This window comes from Mus caroli, chromosome 1 (genome assembly GCF_900094665.2).
Source record: "Mus caroli chromosome 1, CAROLI_EIJ_v1.1, whole genome shotgun sequence".
Lineage (NCBI taxonomy): Eukaryota > Metazoa > Chordata > Mammalia > Rodentia > Muridae > Mus > Mus caroli.
This window is the reverse complement of record NC_034570.1, coordinates 156,244,131-156,255,677: the sequence shown is the minus strand read 5'-3', so window position 1 is coordinate 156,255,677 and position 11,547 is coordinate 156,244,131. Positions and strand designations below refer to the sequence as shown.

Here is an 11,547-nt window from a genome sequence, read left to right as displayed (position 1 = left end):
TCTCTGTCTGTCTCTGCTCTCTCTCTCTCTCTCTCTCTCTCTCTCTCTCTCTCTCTCTCTCTGTCTCTCTCTCTCTCTGTCTCTCTCTCTCTCTCTCTCCTGCAGCTCATCCCCGGTACAGCCCTCAGATGCTTCCCAGGAAGTATCTAGGGGCCAGCTATGGCAGCTGCTTTCTTGTACAATGGAAAAGTCACTTTATCTTTGGTCTCCACCCGTACTTTAGATCCCAGCACCCAGGAAAACTCCAGCATATGAGAGAAAACCCAATAGCCAATTAACAGTTCTAGGGCCCCAGACCGGTAAGCCAGCCTGCCTGCCTGCCTGCCTGCCTGTTAGGATGGGCTCCCAAGCTCCCTGGAGAGGTTGACTTAACCACTGTGGGCTAGGGCCCGAGTAGGGGGACTTCAATACTGGCTGGAGAGATCCAGAATCCAACAGAGCTGATACAGAGCATGGACAGAGAAATGTGGCCTTCTATAGCTATGCAGCCAGACCATCTGCACAAGAGAAAATGTCCCAGCCGGGTTGAGAAGCACATTCATGCTCTGCTCCAAGGCGAGGCTGCAATGCTCCTGGCTCTGGCCATCTTTATCCTCTATTTCCTCTCCTTATAGAGGAAGTAATATTACTTATCCTCTTGGTGATGGAGGAGTACGGATAGTTAGACTTACCAGGTGAGGGACCTGATTTGTTCTCATAATGCTGGTTGGCAAGAGCACTTCTTTTTCACTTTTAAGCCCATGGGTAAAAAGCTGTTGTCTTTGCCTTGTGGCAGGACACCTGGAATAGACTCTGTGGAGGTCCCCAGGGTAGCTAGTGATAGCTCAAGGAGCATCTGTCAGAGTACCCATCAGTTCAAAGACTAATGTCCTTAGCAAGAGAGAGCACAGCCATCCCTGAATTGTCACCCTCACAAGAGCCTTGGTTCAGGTGCCATGACACATGAACATCAAAGGGCAACCTGAGGAGACGGGAGTGCTAACAGTCTCATCCCTCCAGTGACGTGCATCCTGTTGTCAGTGTCTCCCAGCCAGGCTCTTGATTCCCACCACAGGGATGAGGTCTTAATAAGCAGGATCCTCTCAAAGCTGCTGACACACTCCGCTGTGTCCCCACACCTAACTCTTCCAGCAGATCCAGTTGAGAAGCTGGGCATCTGCTCCACTCCCTCAAACCATCTGACCACAGCTTTTGCTGTTAAAATGACTCCCCGTGTCTGATAGAGTTCGACTCTGAGAGGAGTCCAGAAAGCAGGTAGAAAGCTTTGATGGGGCCCAGTACACAGCTTGATAAACTGAAGTAACTTCATCCGGAACACTTGCCAACAAATGGCCAAGCTAGAGTGTCTGCCTGATTCTGGACACTTCCTCGGCCCACAGTCTGGGGGGCCTCACCTTTAGTGCAGGCTCCAGAAAACCCACAGCCCTTACTTTGGATACTTGGTCACAGTCGTGTGTGACCACATACGTCACTCAATTTATTCCCTTTCAGTGGGTGCTGGAAAACAGTTGGTTCATTCTGGTTTTCCTCACTGGGGTGTACCACTAGCCAAGAGACATGAGGGAAGAGCGCAGGCCTCTGAGGCAGGAAGACGCTAATTAGTCAAGGTCAGAGTCTATTTCTCATTGGCTTAATGTTTGAGAATTGTCTTAACCCTGGCCTTCAGTCCTCTGCCTGCCAAAATGACTTAGTGAGACTGACACCACAGGGCCCGAAGAGCAAATGGGGTCAAAGTGCATGAGAGGACCCCTGCACAGTGGCATGTGCCAACCCTGCAGGACTACAGCAGTGTCCTTGTCACACAGAGGCTCTGTAGGTGCAGGCAGCAGAAAGTAGAGGACAGGCACTCTCTCCCCTTCATGCTAGGTTTGGGGACGGAAGCTGGACAGACTCTCCAACACACAATGTTGGAAGCTGGCTTTCAAGAGCATTGTGTGGATGAAGTCAGATCATCAATAGATATGGAGGACCTGACCATAGAAGACGCTCATTGTAGAGGGGCATCGGGCATTCTGAAGGCTCCTGGCTTCACAAACCACAATAAGACTCCCACCTGTGCTGTTCTGCATACAGTTCAGAAAACTCGTTCTCCTTGCACAGTCTGGTTTAACATTCAGTGCAATTGTTTACAATTCCACCAGGTTCGTTGATAATTGTGTTTTCGCAGATAAGAACAGGGCTCCCAAAGGTCACCGAGCTGGAAAGTCCCTGAGTGCCCCTGGAGCCAAGTTCCTTCTGCTCCACTTTGTCCCAGTGCCTAGGGGACTCCTTTCATCTGAATAGCCCCAGGCCTTCCTAAAGACTTCTCTGACCAGCCTTCCAGCCTTTGCTTGCATACTGTTAGGATACGAAGCGCTCCACCCACCCAACCCCTGGTGGAGAGCTCTCTTTCTCAGTCTTTGAATGTCTAGTTTATAGGACAAATGCTTGAGACCAAGGCTTGGTTCTGCTACCATGTGACCATGAAACCAACCTAGCCACCCCTATTACCCCCACCTCCCACCCCACTCTATGATCCTCCAGACCCCATGCACACTCAGTACAAAGGACTCAATGCCCTCTGTGGTGACCATATGGCTCATCTAGGTAAGAGCAGTCACCTTCTCAGCCCCTTAGCTTCCTCTGTTTGGAGCCCCAGCTTGGGACCCCGGGTCTTGCTGACGTCCATCCCCACCCCCACCTCAGACTCAACTGACAGGTGACATTGTAGGTTAAGAATTTAGAAAACAGGAAGTCACGTGTTCTCAGGAAGGCAGTGGCAGCAGCAGCGGTGGGGGTGACTGTGGAGGGCAGAGCCAGACCTGGTGCCAGTCCACTGACCACAGCATGGGGGCACACAGGCTTTTCCATCAGGGGTTGCTGCCTTTAGCCTTCATTGCAGCAAGAAGGATGCAAGCTAGACACATGGCATATCTGTGACAGCCCACTAGGTGGGGTTCCTTCTGTGCCTAGAACCAGGGGTGAGTTTTATGCAGACTTCACCATGACTCTTACTCTACAACTGGGGAAACTGAGTCTCTGAGAGGCTCTTAAATGCCACTCAGTTCTACTCTTAGGGGTCTTTCTTGCTGGTCTCAGAGGAGTTGTTTGAGGCTGAGAGGTGGAGATACTGATACTGAAAGGTCAGGACACACACTGCCTAGCTTTTCCTTGATTTTCTCTGATGGCCCTGACTTTCAAGGCAACGCTCCACAATTTACAAGTGCCACATGTCACTCCCCGCTGTAAGTTGCCCCAGGCCCCCCACCCTCCAACAGCGTATGTATGCGTGTATTCCTGTTCTGTTATGACGCTTCCAACCTGGTCACTGCCACCTACAAACCGCACATTCCCGTAACAAAGATCCCAAGCAGAGAAAGGGACTGTTTTATTTCTTAGATTTAGAGTGAGCGTGGGCAGCGATTTTTTCCCTTTCTGTTTATTTCCATTAACATTGTGGTTTGCACAATATTTTTACATTTTTCTGTGATTGTGTTTTTTTTTCTATTTTCAAGTAAAATGAACTCATTATAAAAGTGCAGAAAGGTAAGAAAAACTATCAAAATCTCTCATAATGTCATGTTGAAACGCAGTCACTTATAAGTATAATAACAGCTTGACTTCCAACAAGTCTTCTGTTTATCACTTACGATAACCCTGAATCAAAACATTTTTTCCTGGGGGGGTGGGGGGGTGGGAAACCAAGCAAAACAAAACAAAACAAAAGCTGTGCTTTTCTTCAGTCTGTGCTATAGCTTCTCAAATGTTGTAATAGTTAATGTTGTTTTACGTAACCATGCTTCATATTTGGGGCTACTTCATAGTTTTAGTGCTTATCTTAAATTATTTTTGCATCTGCTTATGCATGTTTGTGTGCGTGCATATGTGTATGAGCGCACACACGTAGGTCAGACAGCACCTTGCCTGAGTTGGTTCTCACTTTCCACCATGTGGGTTGGAGGGATTGAACTCAGGTCATCAAGCTGGAGAGCCGGTGCCTTTCTCGGCTGGGCCAGCCCCTAAATAGTTTTTAATGCTCTCCTTGTTCTCCTTCGCTGTGCTACGGGTGAAATATATAAAGATCTTGTAAAAAAACAATGCATCGTAGGGTTGGGTGGGGCATCCCTCACAGTAGAAGCAGGGGCAGAAAGGTCTCTGAGTTTGAAGCCAGCCTGGTCTACATATGGAGCTTCAGGCTATCCAGGGCTACATAGAAAAAGACTCAATGTCAACAAATAAACATACAAAAAAAAAAGTCAGCAATGCATATACAAAGGACAATATACAAGGGTGTTGTGTATATTTACATATCTGCATACATCAACAGGTACAGAGAGGAGACCCATCCCTTCTTCTTGATGCCAGTTTTGGCGTATGGCTGCTGACTGTCACAGCCATGGTCATGCTAAACACGGGCTCCCTCCACACTTTCAATCTAGAAATGCCTTTAGAGTTGTATTTCATTTAGTGGTAACAAGGGACTGAGGTAAACTGGGAAGCTCCAATTTGCTCCACTTTTGCAAATAAAGAGATGGAAGGTTGGGGGTGGGGAGGAAAAGTGACTGTCCTGTGGTCCCACTGCACACAGGTGGCAGGCAGAGCCTGAGAGCGAGTCCAGCCTCCCCAGGTCTCTGCTCTTTTTCTCACTGCACATTAGCCCAACTTAAAAGAAATCCTCTCAAATTATGCCCCTGTGTCAAAATGCTAAACAGGATTTTGTCATTTCTCTGAGCTCTTGTTTCATAGAAAAACTTGGTGTGCAGAGATGTGTACACAGAAATGATCATTGCATCATTACCCTCAGAAGAAGAAAAAAAAAACCATGAAGATAACAGAAATGTCTACTTACCAGGAGTGAAAAATTACAATGTATTTCTATAGTAGTTGTATATGCCTACAAGAGACTGGGGTGTAACTCAGGGGGCAGACTGATTGCCAGGCATGCACAGAACCCTGAGTTCAATCTACAGCGCATGTAAGCCCCGCACTGAGAAGCTAGGGACCAAAGGATGTGAAATTCAAGGCCAGCCTGGGCTACAAGAAACCCTGTCTGAGGAGAGGGAAAAAATAGAGAACTCCCTCTGACTGTGCTAGAAAGATCTCTGAGAAAATTAGGTTAAAAAGAGCAGCCCTGTACACTCTAGAGTTACTATACAAAGTAATTTATATAAAAAAGAGAAACATATAGGCTACATAGGTATATGTGTGCATTAAAGTGTATCTAGATGCAGCTTTGCTCAGGATGACGAAAATGGTGGAAATAAATAGTAGCAATGGTTGTGTGACATTGTGGGTATTCTTGACACTCTGACCACACTAAAGATGGAGCTGGGATATAGTAGAGAGTGCTTTCCTAGTGTGGACCCCAGGAGCTCCCGAGCCACATCAGTGACTCTAGGCTACGTGAAGATGGATGCTTCAAAACGGTGAAGAGTTGCAGAACACACAAGACCAGGTACGCATGCATATTTCACACACAGATTTTTACTATGTACATTTCTAGTGCACATAGAAACGATGATTGCCAGCCACTCTTTCTGTGATCCAATGCTGTAGACATGAGCCGTGTTTCACTGTACAAGCCCCCAGTACACACTTAAAGCACCAGCAGGGCCAGGCAGGTGAGATGTGAAGCTGTACTTCAAATCCAAGAGTCCCTTCAGCGGGTCCCACCCTTAGCCGGAATGGGGTGTTTCCTGGGTTCTTCTCGGGGTTCTGGGCCACAGACTGCTTAGGTTACCCAAAGAAGTCCAATGCAGCCAAGGGAACCAGGAAGGCTTCATCTGGTCAACCTCTTCCTGGCCCGGTTGTTCAGGACACTGGATGGGGAGAGGTTTTACAGCACCCAGAGCCGGAGCTAAAACCAGGTTTCTGTGGCTTTAGCTTGCCTTCCTGCCTCTGGCAGCTCCCAGGGGCGGGGCTGTCGGTGGGGGACAGAGGCTGTCACGCGGGGACCCCCTCACACTGCAGGCTCTTTCCTTCGTTGGCAGCGCAAAGTACTGATGAATCACGCTGTGGTTGTGCCACCCTGCATTGCCCAGACTGGAGGCTGGGAGATAGCCTGCCATTCTGATTTTAGAGCGATTTTAGGCTGTAAAGAGGGGTCCATTCACCAACTGCCCCGGAACCTCCTGCGGTGAAACCTGGGTGCGCCCAGCGGACACATTTGAAACTAGTTGCTGCTGGGCTTTTTTTTCCCCCAACACCACTTAGAGCCCTAGCGTGCAGGAGTGCATCGTCAAATGTGAAGAGCAGTGAGCAGGGACATGGGCGGGGGGTGGGGGGTGGGGGGCGCTGCCCTACTCTCCGCTGCTGTGCCGCCGGCTGCTGTGCGGTTACCGAAAGTCACCCCTCCTCCTTGGCCCGCAGCTGGCTCCCTGCTCGTTCGAGGTTTCCTGTCGAGCGTCGCCATCCCGGGCCGGGTTATCGCCAGTGATCTCCCATCTGAACCGCTCACACTCCGCCGCGGCCGCCCCCACTTGTGGTCCCTTTCCCCGGAACCGCACCGCCCCCGGACCTTTCGCAGAGCCTCCAGCCCGGGAGCACTCGGGGGGCAGCTGGGGAGGGGCTGCTTTCTGACATCAGGGAGCGGCTGTCCGGGTGTCCCCCCTCTGAAAGTCAGGGAAAGGGCTAGTCCCCTGTCTGGGTTGAGGACTGTGGCCATGCGCACGCCTGTCCATGGTGGCACGGGCGGGGACCCGGAGCTGGTTTCTAAGCTCAAGGCTGTGTGGGCTGAAACTGGTAGGTGGGGGACTGGTCCCCGCCCCAAGCACCCTCCACTTCCCTCCCTGAGAGAGCGGGAGGGGGCGGAGCGGGGGGTGGGGTGGGGGGATAAAGGCTCTCTGCTCTCGCACAGGGGGACTCCAAATGTCGTCAAAACTAACACTCTCAGAATGAAGAGCTTTCGTTTCGAAGCCCCGTCAGCTCTGAGCTCTGGGGCTTTCCTGGCTCACATATCCAACAGGTGGAGAGTCACCGATTTTATTACGTGGGATATTCCGGTGTGGCTTATTGGGAGTATAAACTGGAATGTGATATGCCCAGGGTTGTGTGGCCTCCCATTCGCGGCAGGAATGAGGAGGTAGGCGCTGCTGAAGAGACAGTGGTTATCCCGCTATTGGCCTAGGCTGGAATTAGTGAGCTGAGCTCATCAGCTCTCATGAGAATGTACTCAAGAAAAACTACAGATATACATAATTAACAACAGCAACAATAGAGTGGATGAGCTAGCTCCAGGGGTATGGAGGTACTCTGTTTGTTTTTGAGCAGAGCCCACCAAGTCAGCTAAAGGGTTGTAAAGTCTTGGTTTGGGTCTTGCATTAGAACCATTTGTGCCTCCAAAGGTGGAGTATTCAAAACTGGTTCCTCATGTTGTCATGGCTAATATTCTTTGGGAAGCACAGCCTCCTGAGGTGGATTATCTGGAAATGTCTATAAACATAAATATATCCACACCCCACACACACCCCCAGCGTTTGCCAACATACAACTTTCCTAGGGACGGCAGCCTCAACCGGAATTAGAGCCACACTCTCTCCCTTTGTTGGATAAACTCAAGAGAACCATGGCTTTGGCATTGTAAGGGTGTCACATTCTGTCTTGTCAGTGTTGACACTGTAGTGCGTACCTTTATGAAACACACAAAGAAGGTTCTAGAATGTTCTGTTCTCCTTCCAGCCCCACTTTCCTCCCATGATGCCACTCTCTGAGGACCAGCTGGGAGGTTGCTAGTGACTACCTTGGGAGACAACCCCACCCACCTGTGTCTTGGGGGAATCTGAAACAGGTGCAAGATGCCAGCCTGCTTAGGGGCAGAAGTGAGTGTCATGCTCTATTAACTCTGTGGGTGTCCTTGTTCTTGGTACGAAGCCATAAGCCACTCTGGACAATTTAGAAACTCAACAGATTGCTTGAGGCGGGAGTGGAGGGGGTGAGGGAGTAGGGGAGGTGAGGGCTGGGGGGGGGGGAGTGAGGGGGAGTGTTAGGGTGGAAATAAGTTAGGAAACCTCACACAGGCTGTGGCATATCCCAGTCTTCCTTTTCACAGTTACTTTGTCAGAGAGAACAACCCTAAGCCCCCTGCAGACTAGAATGACAGCGAAGACGAAAAGAATGAAAAATAACACATAAATAAAAAAAATTTTAAAAACCTGCCGCTGCCAGAATGAAGCTGGAATCTTTCCCCTGCCTAGACCCAGCTGATTTAAGGACTGAGAGCAAACTCCAAGGTATCTAGCATCCCAGGAAAGGCCCTGCTTTGTGGTGAAGGCAGGAGCTCTTGAGTGCCGGCCCTAGTGCTCTCCACACATCCCGCCTGTGTCCACTGAACCCTAAGCTTTTACAGCCTTTCTCAGCTTTCCAGTTCCACTGAGGATCCCTCCCCCAGAAACTCCAGCCTACACAAACCTCAAAAGTATCCATGTTTTGTTCTCAGCTCAAAGAACAAGGTATTTTATACTGCTCAACAAACTCCATGTTGCCCAGGACAAACCCCGGGTGTTAATTCTTTCCCCTCTACCTGGGGGGAAGCCAGGTTTTATGCAGCCCCTCCCCCCACCTCATGAATAACATAATTGCTTAGATAATTAGGAGACTGATTGATTGGCTAAAGGTCATTAGTGCTATAAAATAAAGGAACCTTGTGGCTTACATTTCAAAGAGCCATTGTGTGAGAAGAGCAAACCTGTCCCTCCCACTCCCACCCCACTCCACCTCTACACCACCCACCCCCACCCCCACCACCAAGTAGGAGCTTTGGCCAAAGCTAACACTCAAAGTGTGTGACCTTTGTAAAGTTATTTCCCCCTGGTTTTTTTTGACTCCTAAATAAGTTGTTAACCTACTAACTTCTCTGGTTCACTCCTGTTGGGTCCGGCTCTGGGATCCCAGGTTCAAAGCTAATCATCAGGAGAAAAATTGCTTACGATTGCTTCCCGAAGTGGTTACAGAGTGTCAGATTCCCAAACTGCCCTTCACTTTTGCTTTGATCCAGGAGTTGCAGGCTTTGTCAGGGGCTTGACACTCTGAGCTTGTCCATTCTAGTCCTAAGGAAGATTGACTGGTCCTGTTTTCCCAGGTCAGGCCCAGGCTGTGATCATGCCTCTGCCCTGCTTTTGACACAGGCCCAGGTCCTGTTGTGGCAGCATCCTTCTGATGGTTAATCAAAAAAGCAACCCCAGAGTTCATCTGGAAGGAGCTGCCAGCCTTCCGGGGAAGATCAGCCACAACCGTTCTTAGCTTGCCAAATCCCTCATCTTTCAATATTCAGCACATCTTTCAATATTCACCCGCTCTCGGCACATTGCGGTGCTGTGTTCAAGCAGGATGGGTTTTAGTGGGGGACCTGTTTCTATTCTACAGGGTGACCTAGAAGTCAGAAGTCCTGGGGTAAATTTACTGTTAAACAAGATATCAGTTTAGCTGGCTGGCTGCTGTGCACCTGCAGACCCAGCAACTCAGGAGCAGAGGCAGGAAGAATACTGGTGTCCTGCAGTCGAGTCTGGCCTGACTCAAAACAAAATATACAAGATTACTTTCAAATAAGATATTCAGATTTAAACTGTAGAAATGAATATAATTGGTGATCTATCAAAACAGGTATATATACATATATATATATATATATATATATATATACACATATACACATATATATATCCTCCATTTTATATATCTAATATATATATATATCCTCCATTATATGTCCATTTTTTATGGAAGGCCTGTAATTTTTAGGTTTTGTTTGTTTGTTTGGTTGGTTGGTTGGTTGGTTTAGTTTGGTTGTTCCATAGTAACAATTGTGTCCATCATTTTACGTTTATAGGGTCTGAGAAGGTGTCTGGAGGGTTAAGGAAGACCTATGGGGCCTGTTATTCCAAATGTAGCTAGTGTTCTGTTCGTCGGTTTTCTGTGCTGAAGCAATGAGTCCAAAACCTCTTGTGTGCCAAGCTCCATTTTAAAAATAAGTTTGGTCACATTTTTAAAATTTTTCTGACACTCTGCTGTTCCGGGTCCATTTTTCACTAATTATTTGAAGAGAAGTCTCCCCTTGTTTAAAAAAAAAAAAACACAACAACAACAACAAACCCCTGAGAACTATGCAAGGTCGGAGACCTTTTATTTACTTTCTGTCACTACGAGCCAGTGTGCTGTGGGGGGCCATAGCAGTGTGAGACCGTCTGTGCTTTATACCTGTATCCTTGCCTTCCGGGCTGAGCCCAGAGCGACGACTCCCATCCTTCCTGTGCTATCAGCTCTCTGTGCCCGGACTTCCCAAAAACGTTTGACAAGACGAAGAGAAATGCAGCTTCAGAAAAATATGCCCGGTGCACAGCACGGTGTAGAAAAGAGACCCAGTTTTTCCCTTAGTCCTGCCGCCTGCGGTGACTTTTTTCTGACTTCAGAAGGCTGGGCTGCTTTGCTGGGGCACAAAGCACTCGCATTTCCCAGCCTGGGGATGCTAGGGTGAGTGAGGCTGTCCGAGCCGAGCCGCGCGACTTCTCAATCCTTTCCTGGAGGTGTGTTTGTCAGTCTGGCAACCCTCGGGTGCCCAGCCCACGCCCGGCTAGCATCCGCCTGTGACGTACTTCGCGTGGATCAAAGGCCCGCAAAGCCCTCGGCGCCTGCAGCCGCCACGATGAGGACTCACAGGGAGCGGATTGCTGCGGGTAGGGGAGGTGGTGGGCGGACCTTTGTGGCTGCTCTGTCCCTGAGATGGAGGGCACCCTGCTGGCCGCCACACCCAGCCTGGCTCAGGGTAGGGTGGCCAGCCTAGGACAAGCCACACTGATCAACCTGGGGTGCTCTTGGAGAGTCCAGGACGTCTCCAGGACGTCTCACCAGGATGGCCAGAGACCCATGAGAGCCATGGGCTGCATCTTAGAGCTATTTCTGCCGACTCCGTAGCTATGTAACATTTTCTACGGAAAAACAAAACAAAACAAAATCCCTCAAACACTAACGGTGCTTTCAGCTCTGGCTCGTGAAAATATGGGTTATCTGGTTGTTCTTTGCCGTCTTTTATTTACCAAGCTTCTACAGTGCATACAAATACATAATTTTGAAATGAGAGGAAAAAAAAGTCCCTTTCACCTCTCAGTAATCGGACCTTCCTCCACTAACCTCCAGCTCTACCACTTCTCAGTTGACATTAGGTCTTGACTACTTAAATTACAGTACATTCACACACACACACACACACACACACACACACACACACACACGGCAGGCTGCAGCAAAAAGGACCACTGATGGGATGCTGAAGTGAAAGGTTGGTTCTGACCAATTCACCCATGAATGCAGGAAGCTGAAAAATTAGGAGGGTAAAGTTACAAGGGTCTTGGAGGTCAGCCAAGCCGGTCAAATACCTAACCTACACAGACAGACCCCAGGTCCTCTGGCCACAGGGTTCTCCTCATGCCCAAGTGGCTGCAGAGGCTGATGATGGTGGAGAGGCTGATGGTGGAGAGGCTGATGATGGTGCAGAGGCTGATGGTGCAGAGGCTGATGATGGTGCAGAGGCTGATGATGGTGCAGAGGCTGATGATGGTGCAGAGGCTGATGATGGTG

The 11,547-nt window shown here is 49.2% G+C and overlaps 1 protein-coding gene and 1 long non-coding RNA gene across 3 annotated transcripts in view; one reads left to right on the top strand and one right to left on the bottom strand.

Annotated features, from left to right (window-relative positions):
• The window catches only part of Cd247 (CD247 molecule), a 70,651-nt gene that overhangs the window by 10,303 nt on the left and 48,801 nt on the right, over positions 1-11,547 (bottom strand). The window lies entirely within an intron of this gene.
• The window catches only part of LOC110298520, a 9,838-nt gene continuing 5,972 nt past the window's right edge, over positions 7,682-11,547 (top strand). The window contains exon 1 of the long non-coding RNA XR_002378379.2: positions 7,682-7,796. This is a non-coding gene — a long non-coding RNA (uncharacterized LOC110298520). The remainder of the gene's footprint in view (positions 7,797-11,547) is intronic.